This window comes from Ovis aries, chromosome 3 (genome assembly GCF_016772045.2).
Source record: "Ovis aries strain OAR_USU_Benz2616 breed Rambouillet chromosome 3, ARS-UI_Ramb_v3.0, whole genome shotgun sequence".
In the NCBI taxonomy this organism is placed as follows: Eukaryota; Metazoa; Chordata; class Mammalia; order Artiodactyla; family Bovidae; genus Ovis; species Ovis aries.
Window position 1 is genome coordinate 75,463,612 of NC_056056.1, and position 17,845 is coordinate 75,481,456.

The 17,845-nt window shown below is 42.2% G+C and overlaps 1 protein-coding gene across 5 annotated transcripts in view; it reads left to right on the top strand.

The window, feature by feature from the left end:
* FSHR (follicle stimulating hormone receptor) overlaps positions 1–17,845 on the top strand; it is a 193,656-nt gene that overhangs the window by 99,547 nt on the left and 76,264 nt on the right.

Here is a 17,845-nt window from a genome sequence, read left to right on the forward strand (position 1 = left end):
TGAAATAGTTAGGAGAATTGTTTATTCACTTTACACATGAGACTTGGAGACGAAAGAGCCTGTTTGCAAGTCACACAACTGATAAGCAAGTGGAAAACTAAAACTTAGCCACCAGCTGTGAGTCCTGCACCTACCACCTCGCTCTGAAGTGCCTCAGAGACTCTCTGCTAGAGGAGAGAGTGGGGAGTGGTAACCACACGGTTAACAGGTTGCCTTTCTTTAACCTTGCAGGATCTTCTCAGGGGTCAGGAGATACTCTGATAACCCAAGGCTTAATCTCACCACCTTCCAAGAGCTCCAGCTTTCATCCTTCCCAGGTTACAGCTGGCTTCCTTCCACTCAATCTGCAGTCTGAGAATAGCTTGGGAAGGGGAGAGGGAGACGGGGAGGATCAGGCCAGACGTCTGTTACCCTTGTCTCTCCTGCCAGAAGGCAAACATGTAAGCCCTCCTGAAGCTGGGTCAGGTCTCCTCCACACAAATGCTCCTGGGGTGTGTGGGTTTGCATTTGCTCTCTGTGGTGGTGTTTTATGTCTGAGAAGTGTCTATCATTCTGCCACTAGAACAATCACCTCGTTTCATCAAGTGGGTAAGGACCTGATGCTCATGTTTTAAGCCAGCCTGCTATGAATTCATGGTAGGACACAGATGTGAATTTGAGGAGCTCCAGAAAGGTGCCAGAAGTATTTCTATCTGCTTCTTTGTGCCTAATGGTCATAATGACTTTTCTGCTTAAACTGTACTCCTTACTAAAATGCAATGGGATTTTCTTCTTTAAAGCAGACACTAGTACAGGGAGGAGGAGAGGAAGCCATGGAAAGGGGCTTAGATGATGCCGGGTTCGAGGCCAGTGACACTTCCATGATGCCAGGGGGCCTCCCCAGATCACACAGCCCCCTCCAGGTAAATCTGGCTGTGGACCACCCTATTTCCTCTCAAACACTCTGGTTCCTTCTCTGGGCTGAAAACAGCTGCTCTGGTTTGCCTCTTCATTAACTCCTGCTTCAGCTACTGTTTGGGTTTCCCTGGCGGCTCAGCTTCTAAAGAATCCACCTAAAATGTGGGAGACTTGTGTTCAGTCTCTGGGTTGGGAAGATCCCCTGAAGAAGGGACCAGCTATGCACTCCAATATTGTAGCCTGGAGAATTCCATGGACTATATAGTCTATGGGGTTACAAAGAGTCAGACACAACTGAACAACTTTCACTTGCACTTTTCAGCTACTTCTTATCCTCACTTTCAAGTTGGTAATTTTCCATCTTTAGTTAAGTGTTTGGGGACCAGAAGAAAAGATAACTAAAACAACTAAACGTCTCTCAGTCTCCATCCCTCCAGCTCTTGCTGGCAGGTTTGAAACTGTTGCTTCTGTGAGACATCTTAGGTTATACAAGCAGCAAGCAATAAGGAGCTCCTACTCAACACTGGGGAGAGATTGTTCCAATCGTTTTCTCATTTCCTCATGGTCCCTGTACTTCCCCAGCTCTCTTTAAACACTGTGGGGCTTACTCTGTCACTGACCTTGTCTAATCATATTGATTGTCAGCGATTGCAGTCTAATTGGAAAGCAAGTTGCTATGGTAATTCCTGTGTCTTAAGTCTTACATTTAAAGACACAATGATCCTAAATAGAGGGAAATGGCTTGTGGTTGGTGACAGAGGAAAACATAATTAGATACACAAATTGTGAAATAAATATATTCAAATGAATTCTGAAATCTAAATCGGGATTTGATGCATTAAATTGGTACCAGAATTTCTACTACAGGCATATTTGGTCAGAATGTTTTTCTTTTCTTCTAAATACTTACATTTTTTAGGGGGGAAAAAAGGGAAAAGGCATCCTAGACAAGCCAGAGGAGGTAGCGGCTCATAATTTAAAATTAGGTGCGAGATCCAGGATACTGCATTGTGCTTTAAAGGACATCAGCACAGGAGTTAGCAAGGCCAGGTTTTACTTCTCTTTAACTTGCTGTGTGGCTTGAGGTAAATCACCTCACCTTTCTGTGCTTAATCCTTCATAACTGATCATCACTAAAGGACTTCAAACCCTGCAAATGTCGTCCGTCCCTTTAACACACACTCCTGGTGCACCTGTTGGAGGAGCAGGTAACAAACTATGAGCATAACCAAGTCCTGGACCCTCAGGGATCGGTAGTCACTAGACTAGACTCGAGGGAAAAATAAAAATGAGAACAAATATCGTTTAACACTTATTAAAGCTTTAAATACTTAACATGTAATTATTTCATATTTAATCCTCACAAAGTTTCATGAGATAAATACCCTTGTTCCCATTTCAGATATGCGGAAACTGAGACTCAGAGAAGTTAGGTAACTTTGCTAGCTTCACACTGCTTGTCTGGGTCTACAGTGCTAGCTCTATGCATGCGTGCTAAGTCCCTTTAGTAGTGTCAGACTCTTTACAACCCTATGGATCATAGCCTACCAGGCTCCTCTGTCCATGGGATTCTCCAGGCGAGAATACTGGAATGGGTTGCCATGCCCTCCTCCAGGGGATCTTCCCAACCCAGGGGTCAAACCCAGGTCTTTCACATCTCCTGAATTGGCAGGGGTTTCTTTACCAATAGCTCCACCTGCAAAGCCCGCTAGCTCTATGAGTTCTGGCTCATAACAGATATCCCCTCTCCTGGAACTCAGTCTTGACATTGTTTCTACAGCTCCAGCAAGGAGACACTTATAATGGAATTTGACTGAATGAATGAAAAGATACTCATCATCAGAGGTGAAGAGCATCTTAACCTAGACCACCAGTTATTAATTAACCATGTAATTATAGCTTCGTGTGCCTTGTTTATCTGTTTGAGAAAAGGAGAGAGATGACACGTGTGTGGTAGTGGTGGTTTAGCCACTCAGTCATGTCCAACTCTTGCAACCCCATGGATTATAGCTCCTCTGTCCATGGGATTCTCCAGGCAAGAATGCTGGCATGGGTTGCCATTTTCTTCTCTAGGGGATCTTCCGATCCAGGTATCGAACTCAGGTCTCCTACACTGCAGGAGATTCTTTACTGACGAGCTTTGAGGGAAGCCCCTGTGCGTGTGTAGGAAAGCAAATTTTTAAGATAACTACAGATGGTGTTTCCTTCCTTGGCTAATACCTTGAAATTCTCATTTCAGTGGCATTGCCAAAATAAAACAAAACACTTTTCGTAAATGATGTCTTCCTAACAGGATCTTCATTATCTGAAATTCTCTTGGCATAGGACCAATGCATATTTCACAATTAGATGACACACGTGTAGGAGAATGAAGGGCCCCTCAGAAGCTACTGAAGTGAGGCAGGAGATGTGGATTGTCTGCTTCTGCCCCACATAGCCATCTTTAATGGAAACAATCCCCTCATTGTTTGTTTTGCTCCCCTCTAAGCTTTTGCTTAAACAAAGTTTTCCAAGGCACAGAAGAGGCTTGAACATATACTGAACTAGGCTCATGGTTCCCAACATCTTGAGTGGCCTTAACCAGCTGAACCAAACACTCATCTTGGGAAAGAATCCACCTTCCTCCTCACTTTCTAGAATGATGACATATTTTTCCAGGCACTGGCAAAGTTTCATAAAATATGAAGCACTTTTTAAAAACTTCCTTTCTTTTTCTTGACTGCATAGGTCTCTTCACTATAAAAATAGACACTTTCAGGACCACCATGAGGCAAAGAAGGCCCTGGAGTAAGGCCTTTGACTACCATTTTGGATGGGACAGAGAAGTCTACTGCTCAGAGATGGATGTAAAATCAATTAAATATGAAGTTGGTGAAAATAAGCCCCTGAATTTCTAAATTTGAAGAAATTGAGAGAAGGTAGCAAAGAGCAGAATGGATAACAGCTTTGCATGCGGGGTGTTTATGAAGGCACTAGATTCAAGCCATTCCAAAGAGGAAAACAAGACAATGAAAGCAACTCAAATGCAGAAGTGGCCAAATGTGAGTTCCTTGTAGTTCCTTCACTGCAGCCCATAAAGGAGGCACTTTTGTGCCAGGAATAAGAGTTAATGAGGTGGAAAATGGAGGGCATAAAAGAGAGAGTAATTATGAATCGAAGAGTGAAAATGGAGGCTGGGAAGAGGATGAAAGCCAGCTGAAGAAGGGTGGGTTACATTATAGGTGTGGCAAGGATAGCAGAAAGGTACCCTAGAGCCCAGAGAAAGTAATTCAGGAAGCTTTTCAGGGGCTGCTGAGTGACAGAGTGAACAGAAAAGCCTGCAATAACTACCTCCACACACATACACACACACATACATACACACACACACACCCATACCCATACCTTCCCACCCACCCTTCTGTTTCTTTCGTAAAGAGGCTTGGGAAGTATAACAAGGAAGAAATCAACACTGGCTTATAGAAAGATCAATGAAGCCTTCTTTAAGCTGACAATAAAACAAACACTGTCTCCAGGAGGAGGCTGGCTCAGATGAGGGCACTTCCTCACCTGTGCAGGGCTCAGGAAGGATGGCCACTGGGGGTTACCCTCCTGCTGCTCCCTCCTGCGCCTGCCCAGGATCTGCTCTTAAGGGAACAAGTGCAGTACCATAATCAAGATCCTTCATGGAGCTCTTGCCTTTATCCCAGCTTGTTAGAAATGGAAGCTGGCTGTCTCAGAGGCCTGCCAAGGATGTGGCTGGCTGCCTTTTAATAACAGAATCACAGAAATAATTAAAATCACTGAATTCTCAGGCTAGAAGGGACCCATGAGATCATCTGGATCAACTGTGTTGTTTTATAGATTAGGAACAAAGGCCCAGAGAAGGTAACTGATTTGACTCAAGGAAAGTGGTTAATTAGTGCCAAAGTCAGGACTAGAACCAAGGTCTCCCAACTCCAGTGAAGTAATAAAAATAACAGTAAGCAACATGACCTTAGCATAACACTGTGCTTTTTTCCCTCCTATGTGACATGCATTATTCATATGATCTTCAATAGCCCAGACAACTACAAAGGGTCGGGTGTAAAATGTACTGAGGGACAGAGGGCCTTAGCAATGTCTTATAGAGGAAATGGATCTCAGAGCACTCAGGCGATTTGCCAAAGTGATGAAGGACTCCCTTTGGCCCACATGAGAGATTTCGCCTCCGCATTGGTGGAGATGACAGAGATGGGGGCTCAAATTGCTTAACCCCAACACCCTCCCAGAGTCTGTGTGCTAATGGATTTAGTAGTCCCCATTGTTAGAAAGTTGTTCTTTCTGGGATGCTAGGGTGTTTTTTTGTTCCCATGAAATGATTGAAAAAGAGAGAAAAAAGCCAAGGGCCCAATAATTCAATAAGGAGCAGCCAGCTGGTGTGCTCACTGCAAGAGGCCAAGCAACTCAATCACAGGTAGTAAATGCAGTGTCACCAAGGAACAGAAGTCTCTGGCTAAACGAGGTCACATACAGACGCAGTTTTGAGGAGGCATTTTGTTGTTGTTGTTTCCTCCCAATTTGGCCAAGCAATATTCCTCATGACTCCTTCTTAGCCAGCCAACAAAAATGTAGTCAACGCTTTCTGCAGACGCCCATTTATCAGCAGATGGTAGATGCAAAGTTCATGCCTGCCCCGATGGGAGAAGCATTTGATGAATAAATGCTAGGTAGGATGCAGGATGCTAGAATCCCACTGTAGGTATCAGAGTGGTTTGATCACAGTGAACTCCCGAATATCAGGGGCCTTACGAACGTGTTTCTTTTTCATGTAGTAGTCCCCGTGGTGCTTCTCAGCTCTTGATTTAGAACACAGGGTGCCACCAGCTTCTTCATTTTCAATCCTGGCTCCCAAGGTTGCCCTGGAACCTCCAGTCAGGAGGTGGGAGGGAGATAGAGCACAAAGGGGCACATGAGGGGCTACAGCTCACGTCACTTCTACTCATATTTCTGGGTAGAAGCCTTCTCCCTACAAGTCTATACTTAACAGCAAGATCGCCAGGAAACATGGTTGGGAGTTGTGCTCCCAGAAAACAGAGGGGGCAAACAGATTCTGGTGGGCAGCTAGAAATCCCTTCTGTGCCATAGATCAGATCCATAATTTTCATAAAACCCTAAGAGGTAGTTATTACTACTCCCATTGAAATAAATACCATGCAAGTTAGCTGACCTGTCTAAGGTCACACAACCAGCCAGGCAATGATGAAGCTAGCATTTGAATCCAGGCCTGACTGGCTTCCAGGTTCCTGCACCACTCACACATGCATATGATCTAAGTCAGACACAAGTCCACAGGGTCCTAAGAAGACAAGGCTGTTAGTGAGATTGCCCGTGTAGAGCATTTATTAATAGTTCTATGCCTGCCTCACAATAACTGTCTAATAATGGTTAATTATCATCAGCATCATTATTCCTGCAGTCTTGAATTACACAGCTCAGACTTGCCAGGCTCCCTAACCTACAGACAATTTACCTGTCCTTGTGGATCAGAGGCCCCTCCAGTCTCCCCACCCCCCTTTCTTTGGCCTCTGCTACAGCTGGCAGCCCACACTGAAGCCAAGTGACCCAATCAATACCCCTCCCTTATTACCTACCTGCCCGACCTCTTATCTCCCATCACCTGGAACTTAAAGAATTCCTGTTTAAATAATTTCTGCTAGGCATACAGAAATTATCTACCTTTTCTAACTCCTAACTCTAATCTATCTCCAGAAAATCTCCTTCCCTTAACCTCTTGTTCTTTCTTCCTTCTTCACTTTTTATTACCTTCTTTTAACTCTATTTACCTTCCGAAATTACACTCCTCCTCATGGCTCCCAAGTATAAATACTGGCAACACTCCTGTAACCAGGCAGAGTTATCTATCCTTGAATCCGCTCTTGATTTTTGAGTAAATCATTGGGACACTTAATTTGTTTGAAATAGATGACTCATGACCCACATCAGACCCAAATCCTGAGTCATCACATGACTGTTAAGAACTGCTGGTCCAGTGGAAATTGCACGGAGCCATAATCACAATAATGATGGTGAGAAATGAAGAGATGTTTGCAAGAAATACTAAAACAAAAGTAATTGGGAGGATTTAGAATCTGTTACATGTTGAAGAGGAGTCAGAGATGACTCTAAGATTTAAAGTTTGGATTGGTCCAATGGACCAGTAGGGATGAAAGTGGAGCTGTTGTCTAGGGTTGTAATGGGGCATGAGAGAGTTGAAGAGGAAAGTAATGAGCCTGCCAGACTAGTAGTTCATCAGGGGTGTGCGGAATATGTGGTAGAACATGGCTTTGGCACTTGGTAGACATAGGGCTTTGGTGTAAGAGGGAAACTTGTTCTGATGACAAGTGAGGCATCAGCAGAGAGGTTCTAGTAGGGAGGTTCTTGAAGGATACTAACAGCTGGAGAAATGCTGACATTTAACAAGGATGTGAGAGGAAAATATAGTATATGGGGGGAAATCAAATGTGTTGAATGCCACTGCTTACCCTTCTCCGTGCTGGACATCTGTTATCCCTCTCTTATGTAACTCTGCTTCTCCTGACTTTGCACTCCCAACTGCTCATGCACGTTGCTTCTACTCAACTAAACTGCAGATCCTTAGAAGACAGGGGCACTGCTTTTTAATGTTTTACATGCTTTACCCTAGTGTAGAGAATACCCTAAAAAAGTGCTTTTCCTATGAGTCACTGCTTGGGACTTTGGTTTATCTGTGGAAGGTGAATTTTCATGTTGACTTATATGCTGCCTTGTCAGAACTAAGTACCGTATTGTATGGAGGAAGAGGGTAGTATTCAGGTTTTTAATTTTGCTGTAAATTTTCTACTCTATTTGAAATTAAAACAATAACAACAGAATCTTCTGAAGTGGAAAGAGTTCTCTGAGCCACTGGAGGTAGGCCTATCTGATTTCTGCCATCTTTTTGAGGCCCCATGGGTGGTAGGTTCACACCCCAGGTCAGTTTCTCTCATTGGCTGTGCAGCACTGGGGAAATTATTTAACTTTTGTATACCTCATTCTCGTATTCTGTATAGGAATCAAGGATGGCACTTACCTCATAGGGTTGTGAGGATTAAACAATTTAATAAATGTAAACCACAGAAAAATTGCTTGGCACAGAATAAGTGCATAGTAAACAACAGTTGCCTACAAACGTCTGAGACCAACAAAGGTCTGTCTAGTCAAAGCTATGGTTTTTTCAGTGGTCATGTATGGATGTGAGAGTGTGACTATAAAGAAAGCTGAATGCTGAAGAATTGATGCTTTTGAACTGTGGCATTGGAGAAGACTCTTAAGATCTTGAAGATCCAACCTGTCCATCCTAAGGGAAATCAGTCCTGAATACTCATTGGGATGACTGATGTTGAAGCTGAAACTCCAATACTTTGGCCACCTGATGCAAAGAACTGACTCATTGGAAAAGGCTCTGATCCCGGGAAAGATTGAAGGCAGGAGGAGAAGGGGACAACAGAGGATGAGATGGTTGGATGGCATCACTGACTCAATGGACATTAGTCTGAGTAAACTCTGGGTGTTGGTGATGGACAGGGAGGTCGGGTGTGCTGCAGTCCATGGGGTTGCAAAGAGTCAGACATGACTGAGCAACTGAACTGAAACATCAGTTATTATGTCTGTGATTTTTAGTTCCTTTCTTCATCTGCTGAGGAAAGCAAGGGAAATATTCCAACATATAGATTATTACTTAACATTTTAAATTAAGACAAAACTAAAAATGAACGTAAGTTTGTTGTTGAATGTATTTAAAAGTGAGGGAGTTGAATTCAGACATCTGAATTAGATCGAGTCACTGAGGGTGCCTTTATTTCTGTCTCGTTTGGGGATCTCCTTAGAGCATCTTTAGCAAAGATGCACTTTTCCCAGGGAGAAGGAAGCAGATGGAACATGTGGAGAAAGGAAGGTACCTACCAGCTACCACCTGTGGAGAGGAGAGGTACCTGTTGGCTCACCCTGACAACATGGCCCCCTCTGTACTGATCCTCTCTTGAAGGGATCAGCATCCTTTTCAGATTATGACTTCAGTAATGCAGACATCCTTGTTGGGGTATCCACATGCTGTGCCTAATCTCCTTTGTTGGACAACAGACCAGATAGAGGATCTCATTGTGGGTAAGCCTCAGAAGAATGTTTGGGATAATGTCATAGTCCAGCTTAAGAATTTAAATGATCTGTAGGTGGGGTTAAGAGAAGTGTTCCTAGGACACTTGCTAGCACTATTTTTTCCAGCCAGTAGTTGGCTAGCCCAGTATCTCCCAGCTGCAGAAGAGTCCAGTCTTAAATACCACAAAGAGATGGCAGCCTTTACATTGATATTTGAAGTTTACCCCACAAGGAACACTGTGCTTTCACGCATACCATCTTATTTAATGCCTCTGACATCCCTGTGTGGTATCAATTATTCCCATTTTGCAGATAAGGAAATTGAAACTCATAGAGACTCTAACTTGACCAGTTATACACCTAGTAAGAAACAGAGGCAGAATTTGACCTCAGGTTTCTAATGCAAAGTCACCAGACCTAATCTCATGGGAATTCTAAATGAGGGCAGGAGTATATATTTAGAAAGATGTATGACATTTTCTCGGAGAAGGCAATGGCAACACACTCCAGTACTCTTACCTGGAAAATCCCATGGATGGAGGAGCCTCGTAGGCTGCAGTCCATGGGATCACAAAGAGTCGGACACGACTGAGCGACTTCACTTTCACTTTTCGCTTTCATGCATTGGAGAAGGAAATGGCAACCCACTCCAGTGTTCCTGCCTGGAGAATCCCAGGGACGGAGGAGCCTGGTGGGCTGCCATCTATGGGGTTGCACAGAGTCAGACATGGCTGAAGCGACTTAGCAGCATAACATTTTCTACTTCCCTTGTGCCTCAGATGGTAAAGAATCTGCCTGCACTGCAGGAGACCAGGGTTTGATTCCTGGGTTGGGAAGATCCCCTGGAGAAGAGAATGGCTACCTAGTCCACTCTTGCTACCTACCTCCTACTTTTGCCTGGAGAATTCCATGGACAGAGGAGCCTGGTGGGCTACAGTTCATTGAGTCGTAAAGAGTCAGACACGACTGAACGACTAACTCTTTCACTTTTATGACATTTTCTCAGATGCATTTTCACAGAAATTTTCACCTGAACATTATGTATTTACTTAAGCCACATGGCACATTTCTAGAAGAATTAAGGGAATAGACAAGACATAAAGTAGGAATATATACCTGTGTGTGTATATATAATGGGTTTCCCTGGTGGCTCAGACGGTAAAGCGTCTGCCTACAATGCGGGAGACCTGGGTTCAATCCCTGGGTCGGGAAGATCCCCTGGAGAAGGAAATGGCAGTCCACTCTAGTATTCTTGCCTGGAAAATCCCATGGACAGAACAGTCTGGTAGGCTACATATATATAATATTTAATATATAGAACATATATAATTGTACATTATATATGAAAGTATATTATTTTAATATCTGTAGTTATATTCAAATGCAACATACCAACAATCCATTTTTTCTATTCTAGGAATAGCCCACCAAATAAAGATAATAACCAGCTATCTAAGGCAGGCCTAGAATACCAGACTCCCTGAGTTAAAGATGATTGATAAAAACCAGGACCCAATTTATTCTCTGTTAGAGCCCCAACACAGACCTAGTACCTGAAATACAAAAGCTGCTTGATCAAAATTTGAACAATTCGTTGAATTACTTCTTCACTCTTCTAAAGATTCACTCCCAGGCTCTGAGACACCAGATGCTTTTTTCCTGTGCTAATACACATTCTGATTTGCAAATACTCCGTTTCCTGCAGGTTTTCAAGAACACAGCTCTATTGTGCAAGACCAAACGAAGAAAATCTTTTATAATCTTTCAAAGATAATTCAGTCATTCAGCAAACACTTGGCTAGAAGCAGAAATACTAAGATGAAAGGCAATGTCACCGTCCTCCAGGAGTTCTTTGTCTGGTGAAAGAGACAAGACAGAACACAAACCCAGTGCAGTCTCTGAGGGCTATGACAGTGCGTGTGAGGGGTCCCACAGGGGGACTCAGGGAAGAGAAACCAGTCAACATTTGAGGTTATTAAATAGAAAAAAAGAAGAAATTTGACTCATTGGGCATTAAAAATATTTTAATGTAATTGAATGTCCAGTTATGGAGAGGTAGGTTGGATTTATTAAAAGAAAATACTCTATGGAAAGTCAGAGGAGGAAGGAAAAGACAGGGGAAACCTAGGTGCAGACTATCTCCTGTATCAAAAAGAAAGCGAAGACAATGAGTGTCTGACTTCTTATTACACCCTGCTTTCCAATTCATAGATGTTCTTTGAATTTCTTCAGTTTTTCCCTATCCTACAAGCCTATAGCAACTTTTTTCTAGTGAAACCAGCATTTGGAAAAGGAGTGTTGGGTGAAATGGTGGACAAATGAATATCAGTCCAAGATTAAAATTTCATGCTAGATCTAGCTGAATGCTACATGCTCATTCACTCCTTAAGTCCATCCTACCGACACCCCACCCCAATACATGTACTTAAATGAGTACTAACCCTTTTGTTGGCCAGAGGAATGAAAATCTGGAGAATCTAATTCTCACTCTGAAACTCCAGAGAGAATGTCCTGATAACCTCCAGCACCTCATTCAAGCGCATCTCCCCTTCCTTCAAAGAAACATAGAATTCTGTGCGCAGAAGAGACCTAACATTTGATCAAATGCCTTAAGAACTCCTACAGTTACACCAGTCATCTCTCCTGTTTTCATCTCTATGGGTATTTGGTCAATTCAATGACCTCACCTGTGAGCCAGAGAGGAACTGGGAAACACCATGATGCATATGGGCATCCAGAAGCTATTCGCACAGCAGATCAAATCCATGCATGTGTCCCTTCCACGCTATGTATTAATTGTAGAAAAATTCCTGGGACAAAAATCTAGCTCATAGACAAGCTAGGCTTGATTGTTATATACTGTATGTTGGCTACAGAAGAGGGGTGAAAGACTACAGAAGACAAACTTCATCTCCTTCACAGTTTTGCAGATACTGTTTCTGAACCTAAGGACTACTTTTCCTCCATCTACACATCCTCCCACTAAACATTTATTGCATACTTATCATGTTTCAACTTAGCACTTGGTGCTGGAGATACAAAGATAAATGGATAAAATACCATCTAGGAACTCAAAGTCAGGTTGGGGAATTAGGCAATGACCAGGTTGGGGAATTAGGCAATGACTACTGCCTCATCACCAAAAAATTAGCAATAACAAAACCAAGTAGCAAATGCTTTAACTGAGAAAGAATTATTATGACAATCTAGAGAACAGGAAAACTTCAATAAGAGAGTAAGGGAGGGATTTCCAGAAGATAAAAGATTTTTAAAATCAAGAACTTCACTCCTCCACTATCATGCTTTTCATATCCATCCCTATGTACATTGGGGAAAAAGGCCTGGTAGGGGGTTAATACCATTCTTCAGAAGAACCTTGCAATCCAAGTGTGGTCTCAAGATCAGCAACATCCCCATCACCCTAGGTATTAGAAAGGCAGAACCTCGGACCCTCTCAAGATCTTCCCATAGAGAATCTGCATTTTAACAAGATCCCCAGGTGATTTCTATATGAGTCATGAGAAGCACTGCCTGGGAAAATGAGAAGTCTCAACTCTGGAAACAACCTTTCCACAGAATCAGGACCCTTCACCCAAGGAGGACAGAATTCAGCCGACATTGGATAGTTCCCCAATTTTTTGTCATTTGTCATTCTAGAAATTAAAATTGGGAAATATTCTGTCAGTCTATTTTTTTTAAGTAATACATTTCTACATATTAATATAAATAACATGTGTTATGCAAAATAATATTCAAAAAATTTTAGATGGAAGAGTACCAGGTTTTTGTTTTTGTTTTTTTACATATTTCCAAAACATTTCAGCATCTTGCTTAATAGAAGAGAGATGAACTCTCACATCTTCTTCTGCATCCACACATCAATGAGCCCCAGACTGATACTGAAGCTGAAGCTCCGATACTTTGGCCACCCGATGAAAACAGCTGACTCACTGGAAAAGACCCTGATACAGGGCAAGACTGAAGGCAGAAGGAGAAGAGAATGACAGAGAATGAGATAGTTGGATGGCATCACTAACTCCATGGACATGGGTTTACGCAAACTCCAGGAGATAGTGAAGGCCAGGGAAGCCTGCTGTGCTGCAGTCCATGGGGTTGCAAAGAGTTGAACATGACTGAGCAACTGAATAACAATAAAATACAAGATGCTTTTACATATTTTCCACAATATCCCTTGTTACACATTGAACATTTGAAATGTTGACCTTTTGATTAAGTTTTCTTATGAAAAATCAAAACTAACTATTCAGTAGTACCTCTTATATTTCACTCCCAATTCCAGGTTCTATCTCCAGGTTTCTCATACTACTATTTTATCTCATTTTTATTTCCTTTTGTGCTCCAAGAACTTTATTTCTCGAATTTGTTGTCCTAGCAGAACAAGGAAAATTGGCCCTTGCTCCTGAAGCAAACCTTCTGTAAGATGGAGAGCACAGGTCTAAACGGGAACTTAATATCATCTAGATCAATAGTTTTCAATCCTTTATGCACATTAGAACCACCATTGTTTGGAGAATGAAAGAACAAGGGGGAAAAAATAATGCCAGAGTCTCACCCCAGACTAAATAAATCCAATTCTCAGATATGAACTCAGGCCTTGGATTTTTTTTTTTTAAGTTCACCAGAAGGTTCTAGAGTGCAGTCAGAGTTGAAAAAATTTGATTCTTTGACCTAGTTCAGCTATTCACTTCATAGATTTCAGTGAAGGGTTGGGGAGCTGCAGAGGAGACAGTCAAGAGGGGAAGGAACCTTATCTATAATCTCCGGATTACACTAGGATTTGATAGAACTTTCAGAACCACCTTCAGACCAGACAACATTTTTCCAATAGCTCTCTCAATTCAGAGTTCTCAAGACATAAACAGAATGGAATTTACTATCCTTCCTCTGAATAAAAAGTATTGCTATACAACTGTTTTAAGGTATGTTTCATATACACTAAAATACATGCATTCTCTTTAAACCTAAAGTTCAAAGTTAGATAAACTTATGTTACTGCTTCCCCAATCTTGAAAGAGAATGTTTGCATCATCCCAGAAAGTCCTGCTGCCTCTCCCATTAGCAAACTCCATCCTAGGCCCCAAGTGACAATTATTCTGATTTTTATCACTGTAGATTAGTTTTTCTTCTTCTAGACCCTCATATAAATAGTCTGCATTCTTCCACTCAGCGTAATTTTTTTTAAAGATTCAACTATGTTGGAACAGCAGTTTGTTCCACTTTATGGATGAGTAATATACCATTGTATGACTATGTTACAGTTTATCCAATTAAGCTGCTATGAGTATCTGTGCACAAGTCTTTGGGAGGGCATGATTTTTTCTTTCCCTTGAGTAAATATATAGGAGTGGAAATATTAGACCCAACATGGCTTGGGAGGCAAGGCATGTAGAACAAAGTGTTCCAGCCCTGCAGTCAGCCAGAGCTGTTCTGCATACAGATAGGGCTGTCTATTAACATGGAGATTAAAATACCAACTTCACAGGCATGCTAAAGGGATTGAGGAGAATGCATGTACAGGGCTGGTAAATAGTAGATACCTAGTCAATGGTAATAGAAATAACTAGAGGCAGAACTGGTTTGAAATGGAGAAAGAACCCTCAATTTCCCAGTAAGGTATTTTTTCACTACTGTATGCTGCTCACCTCCCTCCAGCCCTCCTCCTGCTAAAGGCTCTCTCTACCACCTTCCAAGCCTAACACCCTCTCCTGTCTCTGAACCTGAAGCCATAAAATATGAACTACCTTCTGAAATAATTAATTTAGAAGTGTTTCTTGGCTTATTTGTTTTAATAATTTTTAGTTCTCTTTGGCAAAAAAATCCACATAAGAGAATGTGGATGGGATGAATTCAGTACATGAATTCAGGAAAGGAGAAATGTCTATCTTCTAGGCAGCATTAGGCTGAGATACTACAAGGGGATGGTATGTGAACGTGGAAACACAATAGCTTTTGGATGATATGGGCTCATCTGCATTTAAACCCTCTCTGTCATCCAGTGCTTCCCTCCATGCCTATCTTCTGCCTGTGCAGCTCTTTCACTTGACTTCTTAAAGTCTTCAAAAAAATGTCTCCTTTTTTGAAGTCTCCCACTCCTTTCCTGTGGGCTTCCCTCATAGCTCAGCTGATAAAGAATCCACCTACCAATGCAGGAAACACCAGTTCAAGTCCTGGGCCAGGAAGATCCCCTGGAGAAGGGATAGGCTGCCCACTCCAGTATTCTTGGGCTTCCCTGGTGGCTCAGCTGGTTAAGAATCCACCTGCAATGTGGGAGACCTGGACTCGATCCTTGGGTTGGGAAGATCCCCTGGAGAAGGGAATGGCTACCTCCTCCAGTATTCTGGCCTGGAGAATTCCATGGACTGTATAGTCCATGGGGTTGCAAAGAGTCTGACACAGTGAGTGACTTTCAATTCCCTCACTCCTTTCCTACTCCTCTCATTCCTATACCACCCAGCACTCTTCCCACTGGAAGGACAGAGAAGCAAATAAACACCCAATGGCCAGGACATCCTCTTAAAACATGCATGCACAGATCACCCTTATTTATGTTCAACTGTGAAAAGTATGAAGGCAGTTAAATTTACCAAATGAATCATGAAGGAAGCTACGATAGTATTAGAGGTGCTCTTCTCTTAAAAACATAAGAGAAGACTCCACACGTATACATCACCAGATGGTCAATACTGAAATTAGATTGATTATATTCTTTGCAGCCGAAAATGGAGATGCTCTATACAGTCAGCAAAAACAACACCAGGAACTGCCTGAGGCTCAGATCATGAATCCCTTTTTGCCAAATTCAGACTTAAACTGAAGGAAGTAAGGAAAACCACTAAGCCATTCAGGTATGACCTAAATCAAATCCCTTACAATTACACAGTGGCAGTGACAAATAGATTCAAGGGATTATCTGATAGGCAGAGTGCCTGAAGAATTATGGACGGAGGTTCATGACATTGTACAGAAGGCAGGGATCAAGACCATTCCCAAGATAAAAAAGTGCAAAAGGGCAAAATGGTTATCTGAGGAGGCCTTACAAATAGCAATGAAAAGAAGAGATGCTAAAGGCAAAGGAGAAAAGGAAAGATATACCCATTTGAATGCAGACTTCCAAAGAACAGTGAGGAGAGATAAGAAAGCCTTCTTCAGTGATCAATGCAAATAAATAGAGGAAAGCAATAGAATGGGAAAGACTAGAGATCTCTTCAATAAAATTAGAGATACCAACGGAACATTTCATGCAAAGATGGGCACAATAAAGGACAGAAATGGACCTAACGGAAGCAGAAGATATAAAGAAGAGGTGGGAAGAATATACAGAAGAACTATACGAAAAAGATCTTCATGACCCAGATAACCACGATGGCATGATCACTCACCTAGAGCCAGTTATCCTGAAATATGAACTCAAGTGGGCCTTAGGAAGCATCACTCTGAACAAAGTTAGTGGAGGTGATGGAATTCCAGTTGAGCTGTTTCAAAGCCTAAAAGATGATGCTGTGAAAGTGCTGTGCTCAATATGCCAGCAAATTTGGAAAACTCAGCAGTGGCCACAGAACTGGAAATGGTCAGTTTTCATTCCAATCCCAAAGAAAGGCAATGCCAAGGAATGCTCAAACTACTGCACAATTGCACTCATCTCACACGCTAGCAAAGTTATGCTCAAAATTCTCCAAATCAGCCTTCAATTGCATGTGAACCATGAACTTCCAGATGTCCAAGCTGGATTTAGAAAAGGCAGGGGAACCAGAGATTAAATTGCCAACATCCATTGGGTCATCAAAATAGCAAGAGAATACCAGAAAAACATCTACTGCTTTACTGATTACACCAAAGCCTTTGACTGTGTAGATCACACAAACTCTGTAAAATTCTTCAAGAGATGGGAATACCAGACCACCTGACATGCCTCCTGAGAAATCTGTATGTAGGTCAAGAAGCAACAGTTAGAACTGGACATGGAACAACAAACTAGTTCCAAATAGGGAAAGGAGTACATCAAGGCTGTATATTATCATCCTACTTAGGTAACTTATATGCAGAGTACATCATGTGAAATGCCAAGTGGATGAAAGGACAAGCTGGAATCAAGAGTACAAGCAGAAATATCAATAACCTCAGATATGCAGATGACAACACTCTTATGGCAGAAAGTGAAGAAGAACTAAAGAGCCTCACGATGAAAGTGAAAGAGGAGAATGGAAAAGCTGGATTAAAACTTAACATTCAAAAAACGAAGATCATGGCATCCAGTCCCATCACCTCACGGCAAATCGATGGGGAAACAGTGACAGACTATATTTTCTTGGGCTCCAAAATCACTGCAGACAGTGACTGCAGCCATGAAATTAAAAGACGCTTGCTCCTTGGAAGAAAAGCTATGACCAACCTAGACAGCATGTTAAAAAGCAGAGACATTACTTTGCCGACAAAGGCCCGTCTAGTCAAAGCTATGGTCTTTCCAGTAGTCATGTATGGATGTGAGAGTTGGACTCTAAAGAAAGCTGAGCACTGAAGAACTGATGCTTTTGAACTATGGTGTTGAAGAAAACTTTTGAGAATCTGTTGGACTGCAAGGAGATCCAACCAGCTCATCCTAAGGGAAATCAGTCCTGAATGTTCATTGGAAGGACTGATGCTGAGGATGAAACTCCAGTATTTTGGCCTCCTGATGCAAAGAACTGACTCCTTGGAAAAGACCCTAATGCTGGAAAAGATTGAAGACAGGAAGAGAAGGGGACAACAGTGGATGAGATGGTTGGATGGCACCACCAACTCAATGGACATGAGTTTG